The sequence below is a fragment of the Schistocerca cancellata genome, chromosome 1 (assembly GCF_023864275.1).
Source record: "Schistocerca cancellata isolate TAMUIC-IGC-003103 chromosome 1, iqSchCanc2.1, whole genome shotgun sequence".
Taxonomy (NCBI): Eukaryota; Metazoa; Arthropoda; class Insecta; order Orthoptera; family Acrididae; genus Schistocerca; species Schistocerca cancellata.
Window position 1 is genome coordinate 792,355,533 of NC_064626.1, and position 20,385 is coordinate 792,375,917.

A 20,385-nucleotide genomic window follows, 5' to 3' on the forward strand; every position below is an offset into this window, starting at 1 on the left:
ATGCGCATACTAATTCCCATCATGCTAAAGGTGCAGTTTGAACGTCCTAACGCAAACCGTTCAGTAGTTTTGACGACTTGATTCCATATTGTTATAATTGTCACCCTTTATCTGCCAGGCGCGATATGTTGAGTTTTATTTTCAAGGAAGTCCTAAATCCAGTCACAAATCTGACCTATACTCGGTTGGTTCATGATTCATAGGTAAATGAGATTGAGAAATTTTATAAAATGCCTCTCCGACGATCCTTCTCGAAAGTGGGGATGACCTGTGTTTTTTTTTCCAATCGCTAGGTACCCTTAAAGATCAACCTATGATAAACTACCGCTAGAAGGTGAGTAATTTTTCTCGCATAATGTGCATAACACCGCACAGATCTCTCACGGGATTCAGATACCTTTCTGCCGTTCAATGATTTTAATTGATTTTCTATTCCGAAATACGTATCTCAAAATCTGCCGTTACGTCATTCGTCCGATGATTGCAAAGAGAAGCCGTATTATGATCTTCCATCGTGAAACATTACCGGGGGACGGAAAACAGTATTTCGGCCTTCTGCCTGACATCTTTCGGTGCGAGCACAGTCACCGAGCGGCTGAATAGTTTATTTTGATCCCCTCACTGTTTTTACGTAAGACCTAAACTTCTTATGAGATTTGCTCAGATCGGTTGGCTCAGTTTTATTTTAGAAGTCATTGCTCAATGAATTCTAAATAAAATTCAGCTTTTATTTGTTAACAATGGTTCGGTTTCGCTTAAGTCTATGATGAGGCTGTCTTTACTTTCGCAGCAATTTTCCAACACGGCTACTATACCACAGTGCACAGCTCCTGAATTGCGGTAGGCAACATGGCCAAAATTCAAAACCACAATCAATGTGATTCGCAGTCGGAATAATGGTGTTTTTGTCCTTTCTGATAACGAACTGGATACGTAATCTCTAAGAACCGAAATGGTGGACGAAATCCGAAATAAACGTGATTATTTTGACGAATATTGGTAACTTGGAATTATTGATCATGCGAAGTACGAAATTTATATTAAAAAACCCAAAAAAATAATACCGGATATTATTAAAATTTTCTTCTTAGATTCCTCCCACAGCTAAAACTTACCTCCACATTTTCTCAAAGAACTTTCCTTCAGATTGTATCCCGGAATGAAATCTCGCAAATCACTAACACGACGCCCCATAACATTCCTTAAGAAAGTTATTCAGAACGCTTAGTAGGTAGTCGGAACCATTTCCTCGAACATATGCTGTATGAATTATTTTATTCTTCAAAAATAGTTTCACGAGAGATTAGATACGGTGCCATATAGCGTACTTTATTGGAGATTTTTTTCGGAAACGACGGATCGTACGAGATTTTGAGAAACATTATGCAGGTCACTGTTCAGAACGTAGTGGAGAATACTTAGTACCGATGTGAGCCTCTTACCTCCACTGTTCCATTCATGTACTGAACAATGACAAACTGACTGTATATAATATTTTACTTATATGTATTATTATTAAAATCATCAGTAAGCGAGATAAAGGAAAAGAAGTCAAATTTCTTGCATTCTGTATCTGAAACAAGGATTCGTGGAAACAACGTCATCTTTGTACTCCTCATTCTCAGTTATATTCCCTGATTGTCTACGGCACTTTTTGTGTGGTTCTTATCTATTTGCACGATTCTAGCAGCGTGTCTTCATATTCCTTCAACATCCTGCATCAGGTGGACTTGATCAAGATGCTGCGACTGGAGTTCATAGATGACACACTATAATTCTCTCAACAAATCTGTTTCATTAGCTCTTTTTTGTTATCGATTCGATGAGGTCGTGTTTTTCGTGTCACTTCGCGGTATTATGTCCAGAGTTTTAAAAGCTGTATCAAGCTCCTGGAGTGCATCACTACAACTACATTCAGCAGGGCCGGTTTAAGGCTCATGGGACACAAGCGGCCGCTTGGGGTGCCGAAATGAAAGGGGAGCCAGCGACGCCCTAATGCGAAATTCGTACACAGGGCGTCTCATAATAAAAAGCGAAAACAAAGAAATTCACGCTCATCAGATTTGGCTTTCTTTTTAGACGACATCTAATGTAGAAGGGAGGGGGGGGGGGAGGAAGGGGGGATAGGGCGTTAAATGGTATGGCGCTTGTGTGGGAAAACGTTCTAGAACCCACCCTGATGTTTAGATACAACTTGGTTTCCTCTTTTTTAATGTACCTCATCTTTATTTTTATCCAAGAAGTGCCGAATCAAAGTCTCTAAATGGGACTTTGTATCATTAGTCAACGGGGGACAATACTACGTAGACAAGAATGTGATCAGCAAGCAATTTGATATTCCCTGACTGGCAAATCCTTTATATGCATTTCGGACCGTTAGCGGTTCTACCACGCTTCCTTTGGGGAAATCAGTGACACTTTTGCTTCTGTTGAACATTCACCGTCCTATAGGAGACTCTGGAATCTGTGAGTCAAAAAGTCTTCAAGTCAAACCCAGCTTAGATACGATATTTCCTGTGTCATGTTTTTTGTAACAGTAGACGCTGGCGCATAAATTTGAACATGTATCGGATGCATATGAAGACGGAATGTAACTGTTCTTTCGCTTACATTTACTATTTGTCTGGTGGTGCATGTGAAAACAGCATGCTGTACGTGTGAGTGGCGTTTCGTGAACGACAAAAGGAGCACCTTCCTCTCGAATAATGTTGTTACGTTCGAGTTCACAATAAACTACAATACCCACATCAAACCTACTTTGGACATGTTGTTGTTGTTAGTCCGACTACTAGTTTGATGCGGCTCTTCGAGTTGGTATATACTGTGCAAGCCTCTGCATAACTATTGCAAGCCAGATCAATTTGAACCTGCTTACGTAACTAGAACCTTGGACTTCGTTCTACAATTTTAAATCTGACACTTCCCTCCACTATCAAATTATTTATCCCGTCATGCCTCAGAATTTATCCTATCATCCTAGTCATCCTGTTCTCTTCACTTAGTTAAGTTGTGCCACACAGAAGTTCTCTTCCCGACTTGATTCAGTACTTTTTCGTTGCTTAGCCGATCAACCCATCTAATCTTCAACATTCTTCTGTAACGTCAGGTTTAAAAACAGTGTATTACATTCAACAGTACAGGATGGCATCCAATCAATGAATATTTTAGGGAATTGGTTTAAGAAATTTATCTCAAAGGCCCAGTGGAATCTTTACAATTTTTCTCCCAGAGTAATTCAAGCCGTGTGTACGTGACACAAGTCGCTTGTCTTGCAAAACCGAGGCAGTTCTGACCAGTTAAAACTGCTGACGGGAGACGCCATGAACCCTACGATGAAACTGCTAGCGAATTCGCGCAATTCGTTTTAGCCAATAGCGTGCGAAGGATAACGATCACGTGTGTGGACGCCGGAGCGTCCTGCGGTACAGAACACGCTTGTTTCTCTCTCCTGTAACCCAGACTTCAAGCAGGACAGACGTCTTCTTGGAAGGCACAGCCTCTGGCTATGCTTTCCACGACCGGCCACCAACGGAAGAACGGAAGTTAACGTGAACCGCTTCCTCTTCCTTTGCCCATTTCAATTAATTGTTCGACCTCCTAGACTGGCCTAAACCTGCTACTTCCCACCCTAGGCGCGCCCTTTGTACTCCGTATATTGAAATATATCCTCTTTATTGTACTTAATTTCCTGTTTTGTCATTTAATGGCAGTCCTGAATGCCCACTATCAGACCTTGACCGCTCGACCTCCTGCACACTGCCGCCACGAGAAAAATTTAACAACCTGCTTCCCCCTTCCCTGCCATTTTATACATTAACATTGGTGTCAGAAGTTTCTATCCCCATCCCCAAACCACGTACTCTTTTACACAACACTGTCAAAAATTTACTTTTCTTCAATATACTTCCAGAATCACTCGTCGAGTCTGTGTTGTTCTGCGTGTTTCTACACTACTGGCCATTAAAATTGCTACACCAAGAAGAAATGCAGATGATAAACGGGTATTCATGGACCAATATATTATACTAGAACTGACATGTGATTACATTTTCACGCAATTTGGGTGCATAGATCCTGAGAAATCAGTACCCAGAACAACCACCTCTGGCCGTAATAACGGCCTTGATACGTCTGGGCATTGACTCAAACAGAGCTTGAATTATGTGTACAAGTACAGCTGCCCATGCAGCTTCAACACGATGCCACAGTCTATCAAGAGTAGTGACTGGCGTATTGTGGCGAGCCCGTTGCTGGGCCACCATTGACCAGACGTTTACTATTGGTGAGAGATCTGGAGGATGCGCTGGCCAGGGCAGCAGTCGAACATTTTTTGTACCCAGAAAGGCCCGTACAGGACCTGCATCATGCACTCGTGCATTATCCTGCTGAAATGTAGGGTTTAGCAGGGATCGAATGAAGGGTACAGCCACGGGTCGTAACACATCTGAAATGTAACGTCCACTGTTCAAAGTGCCGTCAATGCGAACAAGAGGTGACCAAGACGTGTAACCAATGGCACTCCATACCGTCACGCTGGGTGATACGCCAGTATGGCGATGACGAATACCCGCTTCCCATGTGCGTTCACCGCGATGTCGCCACACACGGATGCGACCATCATGATGCTGTAAACAGAACCTGGATTCATCCGAATAAATGACGTTTTGCCATTCGTGCACCCAGGTTCGTCGTAGAGTACACCATCACAGGCGCTCCTGTCTGTGATGCAGCGTCAAGGGTAACCGGAGCCACGGTCTCCGAGCTCATAGTCCATGCTGCTGCAAACGTCGTCGATCTGTTCGTGCTGATGAGTGTTGTATTGCAAACGTCCCCATCCGTTGACTCAGGGATCGAGACGTGCCTGCACGATCCGTTACAGTCATGTGGATAAGATGCCTGTCATCTCGACTGCTAGTGATACGAGGCCGTTTTGATCCAGCACGGCGTTCCGTATTACCCTCCTGAACCCACCGATTCCGTATTCTGCCAACAGTCATTGGACCTCGACCAACGCGAGCAGCAATGTCGCGATACGATAAACCGCATTCGCGATAGGCTACAATCCAATCTTTATCAAAGTTGGAAACGTGATGGTACGCATTTCTCCTTCTTACAAGAAGCATCACAACAACGTTTCACCAGGCAACGCCGGTGAACTGCTGTTTGTGTATGAGAAATCGGTTGGAAACTTTCCTCGTGTCAGCACGTTGTAGGTGTCGCCACCGGCGCCAAGCCTGTGTGAATGCTCTGAAAAGCTAATCATTTGCATATCACAGCATCTTCTTCCTGTCGGTTAAATTTCGCTTCTGTAGCTCGTCATCCTTGTGGTGTAGCAGTTTTAATGGCCAGTAGTGTACATTTCTGTGGAGCCCGAACTGATTCTCTTCTGGCTTCTATCAGTTTCCCATTCTTTTATATTTAAATCATATCAGTATTTTGCAATAATTACTTGTTAAACTGATGGTTTGATAATACTCAACCGTTTGACACCTGATTTCTTTTTTACTGACTTTATTATGTTCATCTTGAGGTCTGTCGTTATCTTCTCTGCCTCATCCTATAGCTTAAGATAAGGGTCTGTAACTTCGCGCATCTTTTCTTTTAACCTTCTTATAAACATATTTGTGCTGCACTCCTTTCCAATCCCAGGTAATGCCTTTCTGGTATAGCACCAGGCGTTTCTGCACGAAGTATCACTAATGCTCAGATTCGTACTGCCGGACATCTGGGACACCGCGTTAGTGGCGCGCAACGAACTTGTCACAGCTGGGAGACCACGGTCCCGCTCCACCTGAAGGCGTTGAGCTGCGGAGCATGTTACCAACACCAATACTGTTTGGACACCAGGGACGTCTCTTGAGTATTCCTTGCTTCGTGTGGAAGATATCCGCTGAGTCAATAAAAGGACAATGCAAGAACATGGCGTCAAATTGCAATCCCGGAGTAAAAGTAGCAGGTGCAAAGAAGGCATTGCAATCTAGTATTTAGCACCTTTTGAAGACGGCGTGTGGATCCTAGCAAGTTTGGGCACCTAGATGAGTAGCTAAAGATCGATAATCTTTTATAGAAGTGATGTTGTTGTAATGACCGTCAGTCCGGAGACTTATTTGATGTAACTCTCCAAACTGGTCTACCCTTGTGCAAGCCTGTTCAGCTCTGAGTAGGGAAGGTAGGTGCGTACGATGGGGGAAGGGGGGGGGGGGCATCCGTCAACAGCAGCTAAGGACTCTACCAACTGTCTGTTCACTATGGAAGTGAGTGCCATTAGTCTCAACTGTCTAGTGCAAGACTTTCAATTGTATGCCACGTCGGTAATTTTTGTTCCTAATACGTCCCAGTAACCGTACTGGGTAAAAAGGGAACTCTATTTTTACGTGCAACCCAAACTACGTGTCGTTTCTGGCGAATTTTCATTCACTGACAGGTGAAGGTTAGGTTACAAAAAGAATGAAAAATTTCTGTGGATCCACAAAGATTCGACCATTCATCCTCTAAATTTATGGGCACACATTCCAAGAGCATTTGAGCCATTGTCAAGTCAATGTCTTGCCCTTTACACGTTTGAACGCAGCTGTTTGTCAAATTAATTGTTAATGTGCCTAATCGTGTTCAGTAACCAATCACGGTAAATCTAAATCTGCATATCTGGACGGGGATTTGAACCACGTCCTCTTAACCGCTGCGCCACATTCCTTGTTAGCGACAGTTCGTGTTGAGGCAAAGGTACCACCGTAGCCTCCACTAACACTAATGTATTAAAGGCAATTACAAGAATTTTGAGCAACATTTCGCTGTAGTCATTCACGTTCACGTTTCAACGTCATTTCTCCAGTCTCACTTATCGAGTTTTAGTAACCCTCGTACAAGTTTTCTTCCTGCCTGATGCTGTGCTCGCTGTAAGCTACAGCAGATAAACGCGTCCTGGTGTGGGGCGATCACTTTGCTGAAATATGCAAGTCACCACGCCGAAGATTCTGGCGCCGCTTGCAGTTCAATGTCGGAGGCGCATTGTACACTAACATTCCAATCTCAATTGCTTAACACCTGTAGCAGTTGATCGGTCTGCATGATATACGAGGGCCAAGCGAAATTTCTCGACCGGGCGTCGACGCTAATTAATATTAGTTTTTGGTATGTTGGTACGTGTTGGAGAATAACATAAATCAAACGCCAACCTGGTTTGCGGAATCATCTTGTTTGTACAGCTTTCTTAAGTAGTAGAGTTGCATGTGTTTCTTTCAAGTAGATAAACTAGAATACTTCCTCTTGTCGTAAGGTCCTGTGTTTCGGACTACTTATTGACGATGGAAGCTGTAGAATGTTTGTACGGAATTATTCCCTACACTTTCTATAGAAATCGACGACTGAATTCAAACTTGGCTGTACTTCTCTTGAAAATGATGCTCGTGAAGGCAACCTCACAAATGTAACAGCAGATGAAAACATCGAGATAGAGCGCAATATACTTTTGGGCGATCGGTGATTAAATGGTAAAGAATAGCTGATGTCATTGGCGCAGTAGGAAGGAGTATAGTTTGAGACAATTTCCGCTTTATGCAGAAGGCAGTTTTCTTCTTTCCGTTTCAGCCGAACATCTTTCAATACTTTCGTAAGTTGTCTTACTGCTTTTTTATTTTGTTTATAAACATACAAAGTTTTTTGTTTGGAAACGTAAAAAGTAGTGATAATTAAATGTTAACTTTACGTTAATATACAAAAGTTATGATACATATTACGCAGCTCATCTTGAAATGTTATGTGTACTATACTGAGTTGAAAATTAGGACTACAATACTAATTTGGAAAATAAGACTGTACTGCAGTTAGATTCACGTCACAAAACATTATTAGTTATTTTGTACCGCCAGTTTTACATGTATCATGACAGCTTGTCAGCTTGTCATCTGTAAACAACACAAAGTTTCTGTTTTACTATTTCTCTTTCATTTGAGGTAGCAAATTGCTGTATCATATAGCATTTTTAGCTTTTTACTCACAGTTTTTGATGCTTTTGTCTTCTTCATGTTGTATTAGACGTACTAAAACACTTCCTTTTGCTCACTATCACTGTTTTAACAGTTACATACGCATTTCATTTTATCACGAAATCTCTGAGTTTCTGCTATCACGTAAAGTGTTATTTTAGCTGCATCTTGTACAGAAATGGCGGAAAGTGTGGAGAGAAAAGTAAGAATAATACTGTACTTTCAGTTTGCTCATAGGTTTTGTTAGTTTATTTTCAGGCTAACAATGCATATTACATTAAACAATAATTAGTTTGTCTTTAGCACTACCGTACATATTGATGTATAATTACACGAGTTTAATTTATAAGGATATGCTTACATATTTAAAAAATATTCAGTAACTGTAGGAAGTTCGAAGTGCACTGAGTTCAGTTAACGTGATTACTTTACACGGGAGCACGGCTGTTGAAGTATTCCTAAATAAATGTCGCGCAGAAAGTCCACCAGCATGAACATAACCGCCATTCTCTGATATTGGCATAAGTAGGTAACAGCTCATTTCTGTTTAGTTCAAAATAAAGCTCGTTATTTTTCACTGAGAACGCGCCTCTGAGTAAATTGTGTAAATAGCAAGCAACGATACCAAATTATCTGCCTTTTCTGTCTTTAGACTGAAAGGCGAATAAAATATGCGAAATATTTAACTTCACAGAGCGAGACAAGAGAACGGTTTCATCATGTTTGGATGTAATCGAAATACCTCGTCGCCTACAAAAACAAGTGCAACTACAGTGCCCGAATTCGGCAGTTTAGTAGACGGAGGAAATCTCTTACCACTTGCAAATAATTTCTCGATATTACTTTTGTAAAACATTCCGCACAAAGAAGGCCGGTAGAAAAAAATGTTTATAGATGGAGGACGGTACAGAAAAAATGTTTGCAATACATTTTAATACACTGAGCCTGAGGAAAAAATTCGCACATGTTTTTCGTCGCTGGCACCAACACAGTGAGGAAAGTGCCATTTTTCTTCATATTTCTTATAGTTTGATTGTAACAGGTCAGATGAGATCAGTAGCAAAATGATCAGCAGTAATTTCTTACGTAGAACTAGCAGTACAACTTGGGTGATTCTGCAAATGTAAAAAGGTGATACTCTGAATACAAACGCCAGAGATGTGAATGTTTCTCCTAAGCCTAAGCCTAAAAACGAAATAAAAATAAGACAAGTGTAATATTAAAAATTACTATTATTTTTAAAAAGGCATAAAAAATGAAGAAGTACTGGAAGTTTTGCTTCCAGTAAAGGGAATAAATGGACACTGCCCAATATGCTAACATTTTTAAACAAAGAGGACTACAGACGAGAGTGGGTTACTATCTAATTTACCTGTTCACCCAGTTTTTTACGTTATTCCCTTTTTATTATTTACGTTTATTTATTATTGTAATTTATTGCGGGGAAGTATATCCAACATAGAGGGTGATGCCGGCCGGTGTGGCCGAGCGGTTCTAGGCGCTTCAGTCTGGAACCGCGCGACCGCTACGGTCGCAGGTTCGAATCCTGCCTCGGGCATGGAAGTGTGTGATGTCCTTAGGTTAGTTAGGTTTAAGTAGTTCTACGTTCTAGGAGACTGATGACCTCAGATGTTAAGTCCCATAGTGCTCAGAACCATTTTTTAGAGGGTGATGAAGCTTCCACATCGTGATGGTGAAGCGAGTAACACACAGGTGTTCCAGATTTCACCTACTTCTTCTAATGAAGATTTTTTTCAGGAAACGCGGACGATATCGCGTCGTTCAGACCAGCCAGCAACAAGAGGACACGTCTAAATGACAAAATCTTGAAAGTGGTGAATTCTCGGTGTGCCGAGAGAGAAACCGTACTGAATACACTGGCTGAAGGAAAACGCGATGATGACGTCCATTTATTTTTGAAAAGAATCGCCACCAGCGTAAAAAAATTAAGTCGTAATTTTATCAACGAGAACACTGGAGTTGTTTATATACACCAACAGGAAAAAAAATCGTAACACCAAGAAGGAGTTGTGCGATATAAGCGACAGTTGATATGCATGTTTCTACATCTGAAAGAGGATGCCTATTCAAATTTTGCGCCAGTTGCATAAGAGTAGCGCTGGTACTGCCAGTATGAGGATGCAAATCAGGTTTGCTTTAAACACACGCTGTAACGGTCGTGACCGTTAGTCACCTTCGAGATTGGACATGGCGGGTTGATGTTAATCAGGAATGCCTTTAAGACGACAAGCATGCCATTATTAACACCCCACTTAATTTGAACAAGGTCGGTTAATAAGGCTACTAGAAGCTGGATGTTGCTTCTGTGATACTGAAGAGAGATTTGACAGGAACATGGCCACTGTACATGACTGCTGGTAGCGGTGCTCATGAGAATGTACGGCCGCAGGAAAACCATACCTCTGGCTGCCACGTGGCTCTATCGAGAGGGAAGACCATCGTGTTCGGCGTATGGCTCTCGCGCATCGTACTGCATCTGCAGGAGCAATTTGAGCAGCAGTTGACTCCACAGTGACACAACGCAGTGTTACAAACAGGTTAATTCAATAACATCTCCGTGCCAAACGCCCTGTAGCGCGCATTCCATTCACCCTAAACCACCACCATTTGCGATTTCAGTAGCACTGGCAGCAGTTACTTCTGTAAAATTTCTGGGAGTATGCGTACGGAACGATTTGAAGTGGAGTGATCATATAAAATTAACCGCTGGTAAGGTGGGTGCAAGGTTGAGATTCATTGGGAGAGTCCTTAGAAAATGTAGTCCATCAACAAAGGAGGTGGCTTACTAAACACTCGTTCGACCTATACTTGAGTATTGCTCGTCAGTGTGGGATCCGTACCAGGTCGGGTTGACAGAGGAGATAGAGAAGATCCAAAGAAGAGCGGCCCGTTTCGTCACAGGGTTATTTAGTAAGCGTGATAGCATTATGAAGATGTTTAGCAAAACTCAAGCGGCAGGCTCGGCAAAAGAGGCGCTCTGCATCGCCGTGTAGCTTGCTGTCCAGGTTTCGAGAGAGTGCGTTTCTGGATGAGGTATCGAATATATTGCTACCCCCTACTTATACATGCCGAGGAGATCACGAATGTAAAATTAGGGAGACTCGAGCGCGCACGGAGGCTTTCCGGCAGCCGTTCATCCCGCGAACCATACGCGACTGGAACAGGAAAGGGAGGCAATGACAGTGGCACGTAAAGTGCCCTCCGCCACACACCGTTGGGTGACTTGCGGAGTATAAATGTAGATGTAGATGTTGAGTCAAGAGAGAGCTCATTGGAGGGCAGGGTGTAAGTCTGTTGTGTTTTCTGATGAAAGCTGCTTCTACCTCGGAGCCAGTGATGACCGTGTGTTGGTTAGAAGGAGACCAGTTGATGACCTGCAACCAATCTATCTGCGTGCCAGGCACACTGCACCTGTATCTGGAGTTATGGTCTGGGGTACGATTTTCGCGGAGCACTTTCGTGGTTATCCCACACACCCTAACTGAAAATTTGGATGTCAGTCTCGTGATTCGAGGTGTTGTGCTGTAATTCATGAAAAGTATTCCAGCGGGTATTTTCCAATAGGATACCGCTCGCGTACATACCGCTGTTGCAAACCAACATGCGCTACAGACTGTCGACATGTTGCCTTGGCCTGCTCGATCATCACATCTGTCTCCAATAGAACACATACGGAGCATAATCGGATAACAACTCTAGCGTCATCCACAACCGGCGTTAACTTCCCTATACTGATCAGCCCAAGTGCAACAACCTTGGAACTCCATCCCACAAACTGAATTTGGCATCTGTACAGCACAAAACATTCTGGCGGTTACAACGGTCATTAATGTACCAGCATTTCACATTGTCATTAGCTTATTTAGCGATTAGAGTAACCTGTGATCTTGCTATGCTATCAGTGTATGTCACGTAGAAAAATGTATTCCCGCAATTTCAATACTCTACTTTCTTTTCCATGTTGCATTTTTTTTCCATCAGTGTATTTGGGAAATCCCACCATATTTGACTTTGATTTTCCCGAGCGTCGATTATCATCCAGTACTTACACTCAAGAACTCCAACGCATCAATTGTGAATAACACTGAAATCGCACCTCCCACTTTTACTATGAGGCGGGCTGGGATTCAGACATGAGAATTCAGGACTTCTCTGCGAGCTAGGAGAAAGTGTAATGGCTGATGTAAAACTGTGAGGGTGGGTCGTGAGTCGGGCTTCAGTTGTTCGATTGGTTCAAAAATGGTTCAAATGGCTCTGAGCACTATGGGACTTAACGTCTAAGGTCATCAGTCCCCTAGACTTAGAACTACTTAAACCTAACTAACCTAAAGACATCACGCACTTCCATGCCCGAGAAAGGATTCGAACCTGCGACCGTAGCAGCAACGCGGTTCCGGACTGAAGCGCCTAGAACCGCTCTGCCACAGCGGCCGGCGCTGAGTCGGTAGTGCACTTGTCCGTGAAACGCAAAAGTTCGAATCCCAGTCCGACAAACAGTTTTAATTTACTTGGAATGAAATAATAGACATAAACGAACTGAAGATAGTACATGGAATGGCGGAGATACGTGTAACTCATATAAACAAACTGTACCTTCGATAAGGCGTAATTACTCTCTAATTTTTCTTTATATGTAAGGATAAGAAGCAGCTCTACAGCTCCCAAAAGAGGATGGTGCATCTCACTTGAATAATTAACGTTAAGACAACTTCGTCCAAGACTGACTTCACATTTGTTCAAAGATGAAAGAAACCGAAAGAACGAAAGGTTGGATTATATTTTTTAAAAATCCAGGACAATTATGCCGATAATTTACAGCGGAAGGAAGTCATTCATATTGCAGCTTTAAGTCCAATGTAGCATTCGACTCTGCAGCTCTGTGGTAACCCAATGGCAGTGACCCCGTGGTAGGCTGTCGGTGTGCCCTTTATGAGAAGAATTTTCGTCAGCTTGATGAGATCGCCTAGGACAAACGCGGATACATACAGTACACGGCGCGCTTGCCACCCTTTCCGTGGGTATGAAACGGTAACTGTTGAGGTCCCTGTGATGCTTTTAGTAAAGCTTTGAGTCTTGTCGACGTCGATGCTACTAGACACACAGCAGTGGTTCAGTTGTTGGAGGAAGGGGCGAGGAAATGGCTATCACCATTTCGAAGCCCCTTCCTAACTTCCGCCTTAAATAGGGGAACACGAGAAACACTACGAAGTGCTCGAACGAGAATCCGAAACGCGCCCATTCCGAGTGCCAGCCCAGACCCTTAACCACTGAGACCCAACTCTCTCGAGAAGCTCTTGAGAAAAAGAACAAGCTATTCATACCTCGCTCACCTCCCTATTATTACTGCCTTTTTAAACTGCACAGGTGTTTTTACATATTTCAAAATGTGGTAAACCCAGTATCATCAGTTAGTCTACTACAGTGGTTCCCAACAAATTTTCGGAAGGGCAAAAGCTAAAGGACTCAGGTTTGGTCACAAAACTAGATTATTTTTAAAATATCATTGCTATCATCAATATATCGTAAGAGAGTAATAGTGATTCCGTAAGTTACAAATGTCCAAAAGATCTGGTACCACACATTCGTATTATTGACTCGCCTCGATGGGCAATCAGTTCACAACCGTCACTGCAGATGCGCATTTACAGTGGCAGAGGTCATGCGGAAAATATTGTCAGCCTGAAGTCTTCCAATTTCTACCATCTGAGAAGTAAGGAATCCAGCAATTAGGTAATTTACAAACAAGAAGTAGAGTACACACATTTAATTTGGTTCATTTTAAATGGGATGAAAGGCGCGGGTTAAGCAAGTGTCGCTAGGAATAGAAGTGGTGCAGAGGAAATATGTTCTTTTAAAAATTCTTTATCTCAATGTGGATACTTAGCTTTCTTTTTTTGAGAAGCAGTTGTAGGTACCACTCGTGACGCACTGAAAATTGCTTCATCATTGTATAAAAACAGGCTGTTAGAAGTAAGCACCACCAGTTTATGATTGACTCATTAGTTCAAGGTTTAATAAAGCACTTACAAAAAATATAATTCATTTAACTTTCGTCATTTTAAAAATAAAGATGTTCAAAGAAAATTCTTTTTCATTCCAAAATTTAGTTAGGCGTTAATATTAATAATGGTGAGGTGAATGGATGGGTTTGGGGAACGGGGAAGGGGGAGGGGGTGTTACTAGCTAATACCTAACTGCACTCAGGGATAGTGGTTTCAGAGAGATTGAGAATCACTGGTGTAGCAGCACTTCAAAACAGTATAATCCGTCACGAATTAGAGTTTCGTGAATCCGTTTTCTGTAAAACATAAAATGTTTTGGTTTTTCTTTTGGTTACTCACGTATGTTCGTTGTTTATGTGCCAGCTTCTGTGAGCCTCTGTGAAAATACTGTCAGTCTAAATGGCTCCTAATTTTAGCTTTAAGCTGTTACGCGTGCGGCAGTATTTGCTGTAGTTAATGTATACCGTCAACGTAAATTTACGTGGTGGCCTTCTTCGGTATACTTTATGTATTGACAGTGTTTCATCTGAAAACTTGGTTTCCTTTTGCTCAAAAAACAAATATTTTTCCAGCGTTTTACAAGAGTAGCGGTAGTGATGTTACTCTACTTGAACTTTATTGGCAAATTTCTTCATTTTAAAAACGTGTTTTCACTCCTTTAACCACTCCTCTTTTACCCTCATTTTCTATATAGTAAACAAACATGAAGAAAGCACACCTGGAAGTGAGAAATTACAACTATAATATTGTACATTCATATGTAACAGTTCAGACTTACTCAATAACGTGAAGGAGGAAACTGATTTATATTTTTTCTAGAAAGAAAGGAAGACGGGTGGCTCATTGGTGCCTAAATACCTACTGTAAACCAAATGAGATCTAAGCATTTCGCAAGAATTAATTTTACTTCCTACACAGGGATAGGAAATAGCTTCAACAATTAAATTAATAATTAACTGCCAACCATGGTCTTCCAACACTGGTTTTTGTTCTTACCCAAAAATGTTTCGTTACTGTTTATTCTTATGTTGTATTGTGCGTTCAGAATAATATTGTAATCTTGGCACTTGTAGGAAGAGTCTTTTTTCTTGAGCGTGAAGTTCTAGTAGCTTTTGGTACAAAGTTGCAGGCATAGTTGCTCATGCGGGTAAAAACATGTTTGCATCTCCTTATGTGCATGAAGTCTTGTAGAGCTCTCTGTCCTCTTATTGCGCTGGCAAATCATTACCGTATTACACGTATTCGCACTTAATAGTATAGGTCGTCAACAGTGTTTTGTGCCCCATGTCTAAGTGGATTACTTCAGAAGCTGAGATTTCTCGGATACCAATACTTAACAGTGGGAGAATCGCACACAGTACTTTCCGCTTGTCGCACAGTCCTCAACAGAAAGTCTGTTCTTTCTTAGCAGCTATTGTCACTGTAATTTTCGGTCTTCCCCTCTTTTATTATTTCTTCTGTTTCCGACGATACGAAACACAGCTTCAAATGTGCGTAACTAATCGTGGGCTCACAGGATCTCCAGGCCTTTGTTGACTCCATCCATCCAGCTCAGACAAGGGATCCCCTTCTAGCACTGCCTTCATCATGCTTTCTTATCTTCTCAGTATATTTTTCAGCCTCTGACCTCTTCTTCACTTTATTACAGGTGTCACATCCGGTTCATTAAGCAGCGTGTGGATCTCTGGGTTTTTTCTTCTTCTAAAAATTCCGCCCTTTATTATTATATTATTGTTATTATTATTATTATTATTATTATTATTATTACTATTGTTATTATTAATGTCTATTATTAGTCTTATTATTCCTTGTTATTATTTGTGTTGTTGATTGAAATTGTTAAAAAATTTGTCATATTACATAATTAAAACAGAAGTATGCAAAGAAATTGAGATTCTGATATAAGAGAATGCCTTAAGGCCATATTCCGGCCAGGGTAAATAAACAATTAATAAAAAACTTATGACTTCTGATCGCTTACCATAGTGCCTAAGGCCACTTTTTTCCTCATAAACTGAGTAACGTAAGGCAGGAATCACAGCAAACAGTACCAAAGATGGAAATACTATGTATAAGGACAGCTTCAACCTAATTACATAAATCAATCACGAAGAAACTTCTATATAATTAAATGGGGTTATTCTTATCGTTTTCAGTTTACTGAATCCTAATATGACAGCAAGAAATGCGTATCACTTATCACTTCTTACAATTAAAACGCGAAGTTTAAAAATGCATTTTCAATGATTTTAGACATATACATTTCGTAACATATTTCTGTTAATAATTACGTGAAGTTGAACTTTCGGAGGCAGTAGTTGCACTGGCCAGTATATTTCGTAACACTGTGACAAGCTCTTTGGCTTTCTTCCTTTTTTCATAAGAACCTTGTGATACCACTACTGGATATTACATTGGGTCTAACGAAAAAGTTTGTGCAAGTCTTACCCAAGTTTTTTTTATATACCTCTTAGCTATCAGAAACGAAGTTGAGAGGAGGCATATTTGTTGGAACTGAATTTCGAAAATTTATGTTCGATTCCAACTTTGGGTATGATAAAAAAAAATGGTTCAAATGGTTCTGAGCACTATGCGACTTAACTTCTGAGGTCATCAGTCGCCTAGAACTTAGAACTAATTAAACCTAACTAACCTAAGGACATCACACACATCCATGCCCGAGGCAGGATTCGAACCTGCGACCGTAGCGGTCACGTGGTTCCAGACTGAAGCGTCTAAACCGCACGGCCACACCGGCCGGCGTTGGGTATGATCCGTGAGGTTGTTATTAAGTGCTTAGGCAACAAAAAGAACCGACATTACATTTCTCCACCGGCCAACGTGCTGGAAAATTTCCAAGACTGTACAGAAGAATATAACTGTCATTTGATTTTATGATATGCTTTATTACACGATCTAGAGTTCAGGCTTTAGGCCGTTTTCAAATGTTACAAATACGAAAAATCATCTGACTTGTGTGGAACACAAGACTTAGGCGGTTTAATGAGCCTCAAGATTTACGATAAGAACATTCACCCACTTGTTTTCCATAAAAATTTGATTATGTCTGTGAAGAACAAGATGAAAACTTTCGCCAAGCCATCAGAGCTGTGGAAAGGCGATAATCAGGGCCGCAGCTATACGAATATGATGGGGACTGCTGCCAATCACTTCAACGAGACAGACAATTCGGCACGAGAAAAGACTGGTTTAGATGAAGAGAGAGGAGATATGAGTCATTGGACTCACAGTCCTCCGTAATATTGAGGTGTTCTTACGTCTATACTTCAACAAAATGTTTCTTCGTATTGAAAAATTATTTTCCACTACGATTACATGTATTTTGCTAATTTTCTAATTATTAGATTGTGACACAACTATATTTATAGAAGAATACTGAGATCAGATATGGATTCAATTCCCAGGAAAACAAAACGTGTGATTAATCTATCAGCTAACAAAAAGTAATCACGAAATCTTCGAAGTTTGGATGGTGAACAGATTTATCGCTAGTAATGAAGACCTTTTATGACACATAAATGTTGATAGAAAGTGCTTGCATTAACTTTCATTTATTTATTTAAATCTGTTTGCCGGAACAGTTTCGGAAATTATTGTGGATAGTGCATTAATAGTCAATAAGTATTAAGATGGATCTTCTACGTAGTCACTGATGTACAGTATATCGTATATTAGTATAGGAGACAAACTGCTACAAAGTGATCGTAAGGTGCAACTTAGGATTTACATGTAGCAAATATCGTGTTATGAACCGTGAGCGCCGGCCGGTGTGGCCGAGCGGTTATAGGCGCTTCAGTCTGGAACCGCGTGACCGCTACGGTCGCAGGTTCGAATCCTGCCATGGGCATGGATGTGTGCGATGTCCTTAGGTTAGTTAGGTTTAAGTAGTTCTAAGTTCTAGGGGACTGATGACCTTAGATGTTAAGTCCCATAGTGCTCAGAGCCATTTGAACCATTTTTGAACCGTGAGTGATGTCACCGCTGTTTATATGCAAGCACAATCGACCAGCCGACACCACGCAAAAAGTTGTAACGGACATAATGCCTAGAGACGACCAAGCTAAACTATTCAGATACGGGTGTAATAACACCTATGGAATGTGTTTAAACCATCACGCGATCACACCACTGTCATCTCAGCAACGGATAAACGGTACGATACCGTTTTGGAGACGATTTTCTTGTCAGTTGCGAATATACGAATGTAAAGACAACACAACACCCAGTTCTCCGAGCGGAGAAAATCTTCGACACGGGCGGGAACCGAACCGAGCACCTTCGGTCAGCAATATGCCGCACTCGCCGCGCAAGTACCGGGACGGACGCCAGAAAACCTTGATAACTGATAAGCTTGAAGGTTCACTTAAAGGTTCGTCAAGATCATTAATTCGACGTGAAAGGTGCTGCATGAGCTGAGGCAAGTACCGGGTGACACCGCTAACTGCAGTACCCGAAAGGTCCCATTAAGGGCGTATAAACTGCAGAAGACCCGCAGCTGTGTGTTACGGCATCGCGTAAGTGGCGCGCGAGGCCGGTGCGGCTAGGACGCGGCGGGTAACGGTAAACGGGTAATCCGGCCGAGACCGGCCGGCAGCTCTACCTGTGTAACGATTCCAGAAGGAGCGTCTACTCACCGGCGGCGTGGCGTCGGCTGCAGCTAGCGACCGCGGCGGCAGTGGCTCCGGCGGCACCTCGCGTCGCGCGCGCAGCTGTCCGCAGACTGGACGCGCAGGCGCAGCGCGGCGCAGCATCTCGGCTGCAGCGCGAGCAACAAGTCGGCTCGGCGCAGCAGCCGGCAGGCTCTGGACCCCGCACGCCGCGCCCCGCGCCGCGCACGGCGACGCAGCGCGAGGTACAGTCGCGGACGGCCGACTCGCTGCAGGTCGCGTCGCTGTAGCCGCGCGAGGGGAGCACGCCGTCTTCTCCTCCGCACACGCACGTCAGCGGGGTGGGCGGTCAGGTTTAGTAGCCGCTGCTCGACTCTCCGAATCCCAGCAACGAGAGTGATTTTGCGGCGCCCTTGAGATGGCCTTCACCTTCGACGGGCTATGCATCACAGGCACAGGCAGCCAAGCTGCCCGCCTTTCCAACCAAATGCTGTAAGGACTTCCCAGCTGGCCGTCCGGAGGAACGACCGCTTAAAACAGGGGTTGTTGTTGTTGTTGTTGTTGTTGTTGTGGTCTTCAGTCCTGAGACTGGTTTGATGCAGCTCTCCATGCTACTCTATCCTGTGCAAGCTTCTTCATCTCCCAATACCTACTGCAGCCTACATCCTTCTGAATCTGCTTAGTGTATTCATCTCTTGGTCTCCCTCTACGATTTTCACCCTCCACGCTGCCGTCCAATACTAAATTGGTGATCTCTCGATGTCTCAGAACATGTCCTACCATCCGATCCCTTCTTCTAGTCAAGTTGTGCCACAAATTTCTCTTCTCCCCGATTCTATTCAATACGCCCTCATTAGTTATGTGATCTACCGATCTAATCTTCAGCATTCTTCTGTAGCACCACATTTCGAAAGCTTCTATTCTCTTCCTGTCTAAACTATCGGGTGATCAAAAAGTCAGTATAAATTTGAAAACTGAATAAATCACGGAATAACGGAGATAGAGAGGTACAAATTGACACACATGCTTCGAATGACATGGGGCTTTATTAGAACCAAAAAAATACAAAAGTTCAAAAAATGTCCGCGGATGGCGCTTCATCTGATCAGAATATCAATAATTAGCATAACAAAGTAAGACAAAGCAAAGATGACGCTCTTCACAGGAAATGCTCAAAATGTCCACCATCGTTCCTCAACAATAGCTGTAGTCGAGGAATAATGTTGTGAACAGCACTGTAAAGCAAGTCCGGAGTTATGGTGAGGCATTGGCGTCGGATGTCGCCTTTCAGCATCCCTAGAGATGTCTTTCGATCACGATACACTTGTGACTTCAGGTAACCCCAAAGCCAATAATCGCACAGACTGAGGTCTGGGGACCTGGGAGGCCAAGCTCCTTTTATACACGATTGTCATGCGCAGTCACTGACGTTTTGCTGTCTAGCGCCATCTGTCGGACATTTTGTGAACTTTGTTTATTTTTTTCTAATAAAACCTCATGTCATTCCAAGCATGTGTGTTAATTTTTACCTCTCTATCTACATTATTCCGTGGTTTATAAAGTTTTCAAATTTATACTGACTTTTTCATCACCCTGTATTTATCGTCCATGTTTCACTTCCATACATGCCTACACTCCATACAAATACTTTCACAAACGACTTCCTGACACTTAAATCCATACTCGATGTTAACAAATTTCTCTTCTTCAGAAACGCTTTCCTTCCCATTGCCAGTCTACATTTTATAT

General features: G+C 42.4%; 1 protein-coding gene across 1 annotated transcript in view; it reads right to left on the reverse strand.

The window, feature by feature from the left end:
* Window positions 1-18,741, reverse strand: part of LOC126187644 (prion-like-(Q/N-rich) domain-bearing protein 25) — a 196,361-nt gene extending 177,620 nt beyond the window's left edge. Inside the window, exon 1 of the mRNA XM_049928847.1 lies at window positions 18,664-18,741. The gene's annotated coding sequence lies outside the window, so the exon portion shown is untranslated. The remainder of the gene's footprint in view (window positions 1-18,663) is intronic.
* Between the last annotated feature and the right edge of the window lie 1,644 nt (window positions 18,742-20,385).